This window comes from Ambystoma mexicanum, chromosome 2p (assembly GCF_040938575.1).
Source record: "Ambystoma mexicanum isolate Mex_15411 chromosome 2p, UKY_AmexF1_1, whole genome shotgun sequence".
Lineage (NCBI taxonomy): Eukaryota > Metazoa > Chordata > Amphibia > Caudata > Ambystomatidae > Ambystoma > Ambystoma mexicanum.
Window position 1 is genome coordinate 713563609 of NC_090923.1, and position 6068 is coordinate 713569676.

Sequence of the window (6068 nt, forward strand, 5' to 3'; positions counted from 1 at the left end):
TTTACCCATTGAAGGGCGAAACTTTGCTGTCTGATCCAGTTGAGGTCGACGATATCCTCGACAGCCTGGTGGGTCGCTCCTCTATGTCGGCCGAGGAGGCGGCCGTCCGGGATCCAGTGGACCGCCGAGTTAATTCCGGCCTTAAGAAGGTTCATGCAGGGGTGCATCTGGCCCTTCGAGCAAATATCTATGGTTCCTACACAGCTGAAACGGTGTTGAAAGGTTTCAGGGGGTTGAAAAAGGCTGTCAATGAAGGCTCGGATTGTGCCCTTTTGCTTACAGACATGCAGAGACAGGTTGAGCTTTAGGGCGATCTGGCTTTTGATGGGGTGCGTGGCTCAGCCATGGCCATGGGGGCTGGTGTATCTGCCCAGAGGCATTTGCACCTAAGGGACTGGAAGACTGATCGGTCTCAGAAGGCGGCTGCCCTGAAACTTCCTTTCACTGGGTCCAGGCTTTTTGGCGATTGCCTTGAGGATAAGGTGCACAAAGTTTTTAGGGCGGACAAACATGCTGACAAACTTTGACGCAAGCCTCCTTCAACGGCCAAGAAGTCTTCCTCTGGGGCTGGTCCAGTGACCAGCAGGTCTTTTCCTGGCTCCTCATCACATTCTTTTCGGAGAACTGGGGGGTATGGGGGTCCTCCATGCTCTTCATGTCCTGGGCCGGCACCGAAGTCCTGACGGTTTTGAATTACCAGTGGGCAGGCGGCTCCAGCAGTGTTTTCCAGTATGGGAAAGGTGGTGTTCCGACTCATGGGTTCTGGGCACAGTGCAATGGGGGTATCAAGTGCATTTCCTGTCTCCTCCTGTCCAGCATTGCATGGTTCGGACTGTGGTTCCCAAGCCTCGGCTCAAGAGGTTGGCCATAGACGCCGCTCTCTCCGAATTAGTGTTGAAGGCGGCCATCATGCCCATTCATCTCCCTGTTCAGGGTCAGGGGTTCTACTCACGAGTGTTCCGGGTCCCCAAACCTTCGGGGAAGTACCATCTAATTCAGGACCTCAAAGCCCTGAACTGCTTTGTCCAAAAGGAACACTTCAAGATGGAGACTTTACAGAACATTCTTCCGATGTTATTAAAGGGGGATTGGATGACATATCTGGATCTCCAGGACGCTTATTACCATGTGGCTCTCCGTCCCTGGCAGATGCAGTTCTTTCGCTTTGCAGTGGGATCCCGACATTTTCAGTTCAGGGTGCTCCCGTTCGGACTGCGATCTGCCCCCAGAGTTTTCACCAAGCTGGTGTCTCCCCTGGTGGCGCACTTACATCTGCGGGGCATTCAGATATTTCCCTACCTGGACGATTGGTTGATCAAAGCGTCGTGCCGGCAGACTGTCATTTCTCATCTCCGATTGGTCTGTCAGGCATTGCAGGACTGGGGGTTTCCTGGTGAACTGGCAGAAGTCTCAACTGGAGGCTTCTCAGGATCTAGTTTTCATTGGTGCACAGGTTTGCACCAGGATGGGGAGGGTGTTCCTGTCCCTGGAGAGGGCCCGCCGCTTGCTGGCTGTTCTGGGCAGGGTTCTCAGGAGGCAGTATGTCCCGGCCCGCCTATTTCTGACATTGCAGGGGCACATGGCTTCTTGCGTGTTTCTTTTTCCATGGGCCTGTCTTCATCTACGCCCCCTGGTGTCCTACCTTCTCTCCCAGTGGCTCCCTTCATCTCAAGCTTTCGAGGCCTGGATTCCGGTGTCCCCAGCGCTGCGGGTCTCCCTGCAGTGGTGGTTGGGGGTTCCGAAACTTCGGGCTGGGCTGTCCCTGATCATTCCTCCTGTGACCACACTTAATACCGACGCCAGTGGAAGGGGCTGGGGAGCTACGTTGGGGGTCCTCTCTGCTCAGGGGTTGTGGGATCCGGGAGAGAGCCATCAAACATCCAATTGGCGAGAGTTGTGTGCCATTCTCCGGGCTCTGGTGTGCTTCAGGAGGTTGCTGGTGGGCCGGGCAGTTTTGGTCCGGACGGACAATACGACAGCTTTGGCTTACGTCAACCGCCAAGGGGGTTCCCGCCGCTCCTTAAATGCCCTGGCAGCTCAGATAGGGGCATGGGGAGAATCACATCTGGTGTCCCTGGTGGCTTCGCATATCAGGGGGGTGGACAATGTTTGGGCGGATCTTCTCAGCCGCCGGTTTCCCTCCTTGGTGGAACTGGTCCTGTCGACTCAGGTTTTTGCGGAGATCTGTGTCAGGTTCGGGACCCCTGTTCTGGACCTGTTTTCATCTCCAGCCTAAGCAAAATTTCCCCTCTTCTGCTCTCGTTTTCAGGCAGAGGGTGCATGGGGGGTGGACGCCCTCTCTGTGCAGTGGCCTCAGGGTCTCCTTTATGCCTTTCCACCTATTCCTCTTCTGCCCCGGGTGGTTCAGCGCATCAGAGTGTCCAGGGTGACAGTATTGTTGTTGGCTCCATTCTGGCCCCGCCGGAGTTGGTTCCCCTCTCTTTTGGAGCTTCGGTGCCGGGGGCCTTGGCTGGTTCTGAAGTGGCCTTGTCCCCTTCTGGGGGAGCTGCGGTTGGGGGTCCGCCAGATACAATGGGCAGTGTGGATATTGCGCGGGCTAGGCTGATATCGCAGGGGTTTTCTGGTCCTGTGGTGGAGTCCATAATGAATGCTCTTAGACCCTCCACTCTGAAGGTTTACGGCAGACATTGGAGCCATTTCCGGGACTGGTGTGGGCGGTCTGGGATACCTCCCCTGCGTTCTGGCCTCCCTGCTATCCTTCAATTCCTCCGGGATGGGTTTGACAAGGGCCTGGTGGTTTCCACGCTTCGCTCTCAGTGGGCCTCCATAAAATTCCTTTTAGGGGACTCTGATGGGCACTTGGATGGGGAGGTGTTGGTGGGGAAGTTGCTCAGGGGTTTTTCTTCTTCCCGTCCTTGTACTTATAAGGGGCTTCCTCCTTGGGATCTCCCTCTTGTCTTAAAGTTTCTTCAAGGGCCTCCCTTTGAGCCCATTTCCGAGATTGATATGAAACATCGGACTTGAAGACTGCCTTTCCGATTCCCATAACTTATGCCCGTAGGCTTGGGGAGATTGGGGCTCTGTTATGTCACCCCCCTTTCCTGAGGGTTCTGCCGGACTGGGTGGTGCTGAGGTGTAATCCGAAATTTCTCCCTAAAGTGGTTTCTCGTTTTCACACCTCTCAGGATCTGGTTCTCCCTGCCTTTTTTCAAAATCCGCAAACGCCAGAGGAAGTGGCTTGGCATAACATTGATGTGCGGTGGGCGGTTTTGGAGTACTTGGCTAGAACTGCCCCTTTCCGCCACTCTGACAGTCTTTTGATTACTTTTGGCCCGGCTGGGGCTGGGCTAAAGCATCTGTAGTGTCCATTAGCCGATGGATCCGTGTTGTGGTCTCCATGGCCTAAGTGGCTTCTGGCCTGCCTGTGCCTGCGCACGTTCAGGGGTGGTCCACCAGAGGTTTGGCGGCCTCATGGGCCGATGCAAGGGGGGTTTCTCGACAGGAGATATGTAGAGCTGCCACTTGGGCTGATCAGAGCACCTTCATCAACCACTATAGGTTGAATGTCTCCCACTCGGGGGTTGGTTCCTTCGGGGTTGGAGTTTTGTCTGTGGGGATGTAAATTTGGAGTTATTAAAGGTGTGTGTTTCTGCACTGTTTTGACTGTGTCTCATTGGGACCTTTTTGCCAGTTTGTTGCTTTGGTATACCTCATGATGTAAGTACTGGGACGATGAAGAGTGGACGTGGAGGTAATGTTCTGATTACTTACTGGTAATCTTCATTACTCCTAGTCCTACTCTTCCTCGTCACAGTACTGACGACCCTCCTCACCCTCCCTGCGGGGAAGGTCCCATTGGTAATATGAAACTAAGTGACGTGGGTGTGGGGGAGGAGTTATAGAAATAAGAAGAAATAGAAGAAGGTCCTGTGTCAGAGGCGGGTGCCTCATGAGGTAAGTAATGTGACGAGGAAGAGTAGGACTAGGAGTAATGAAGATTACCTGTAAGTAATCGGTACATTATATCCAAGATACAAAATGTATAACCTACTTAAAGAAGCCACATATTAGTGGATATAGGAGTGCAGCCTGCACCGCTGACCTCACAGCCAAGGTCTTTGAACACCTATCCATTCCATCCACTGATGGGACATTAACCCGCTCATCCAACCACTATATTAATGCCCCCATCCATCCGCTTGTATTTACTAACCATTCATCCACCCATGTCAACCAATATTCATCAATCCATATTTACCCACTCATCCATCAACCCATAGAACCGCATTCGCCAGCTCATACATCCAACAACACAACCACGTTCAACCATTCATGCTTTTAAAAAAAGCGAGGCATATTGCCAAAGCTCGTTACAGATTGGTCTGTACTGTAGAAAAGGAAGGACACCAAAATCTAAACATACTGTTTCAGTAAGTTTCAGTTTACAAAGAACATACAAGTGTTCTTTGCAGCAATAAGGAATGCTTGATAGTTAAATATAAACACACACGACCTTCCAAGAGCAATTGCAGTATGGTCAGAATAGTCTTCTGCATCTAGGGACACCATCTAATGGATATTTGACAAATCTTGCGAAAGCCTTAATGCATAGCTCTCAACTCACACGCTTTTGGCGGGTACCACCCGCCTTGTAAGCAGCTGACTCATCCGCCAAGCCTCCAGCACGCCCATTCGTTTCAATGGGCCTCTCACCCGCCAAAACTAAAATCGGGTGTTTTTATCCACCTTTGCAACAACACAAATGGTTGAGAGCTATGCTTAATGAGGAGTGCAGTGTAACATTTTCATGCAGCTCAACCTAACTGGAGCCGATCAATGTGTTGAATAGATAAAAAAAAAACTCAAATTGTCTTTCCACATCTACACGTAGCTCTTCAAGGACAATGGCATTCATTGCTCGAGAGTTTCACTGTCTCAGGTACCTAGGACAACGACTGTCCTCCACTACTTCGTTTACACGACCACTAATAAAGTGGCTTAAAGTGTTTGATCGCTTCAACTGAAGCGATTCAACTAAAGAACCACATTACAACGCTTTTGAAGAGAAATACCAATGCGATAACGCCACATCGAAATCAGACGTACATTTAAACTATTGGGACTTACGTTGCAGGGCCCACGCGGAGACGAAATTTCAGAGGCGCAACCCGTGACGTTAGGAAGCGCAGCACGCCTAGCCGCGCAGCATCAACACTTTGTATTGGTGGATTTGTCATGAGAGGCGGGTGGAAGGTGTAGACTAGCGCTGCAGATATTCGGGCAGCAGTAGTATGTGTCACTGCAAGTGACAGTCAGTTTCACCAATCAGAGCACCTGCACCCAGTGGTGGAAATGGAAAAAAATTGGTGCGGATTCCCACAAGGGCCGGGGTGGGGGTGGAGTTTGGAGGGAGGTGCTCGAGGAGGCGGGGTAAAGTGGGGCGGGGCTGGCAGTTGACCTCCGATCAAAGTAAATGTCCAAAGTAAAGGTTTCTAACAGGACTATTTCTTTCATGCTGCTTCTTTTTCAAACTATATAACAATTCCACTTTAAACCACTTCCATGGCACTGGTGATGAGTTACTTTACTATGCGGATAATAGTTTTGAAGAGTCAGTGTTGCTGAGAAAATATTCTTTAAAATGCACAATTTGCATTCCATTTTTTTTAAAAAAACTTCCCCTTGTGTACTATGCAAACACAGTGATTTCTGTTCGCAATAAGCAACGTTTTCCTTACTTGAACCACACCCAGCACAGCGCCTGCAGCTCCCCACTGAAAGCAGTTGGGTGGCTGGATCGTGTGTGATGTTAATAGGGGTATTTATTTATGCAATATTTGTCGGATACCTGTGTATTTATTTATTTATGCAATGTTTGTAGGATAAACATTGCATAAATAAATAATCCAGGTCCATGTATCCGAAAACATTGCATAAATAAACAAATAAACCCTGTCGTGGTGGAGGACTGTAACTTCCTCTTATGACATGCATGGGGTCACTAGAGGAAGTTACAATTTGCTCGCAGCACGTTTTTTTCTTCTCCCTCCCCAGTGCAGAGCAGGGGTTTGGGGCAGCTGACTCTGGCCGGATCCCGCGATCCGCCT

At 50.7% G+C, this 6068-nt stretch overlaps 1 protein-coding gene across 1 annotated transcript in view; it reads right to left on the reverse strand.

Annotated features, from left to right (window-relative positions):
• Nucleotides 1–5190, reverse strand: part of LOC138566703 (adenosine deaminase domain-containing protein 2-like) — a 1803535-nt gene extending 1798345 nt beyond the window's left edge. The window contains exon 1 of the mRNA XM_069644294.1: nt 5089–5190. The gene's annotated coding sequence lies outside the window, so the exon portion shown is untranslated. The remainder of the gene's footprint in view (nt 1–5088) is intronic.
• Nucleotides 5191–6068: the final 878 nt, after the last annotated feature.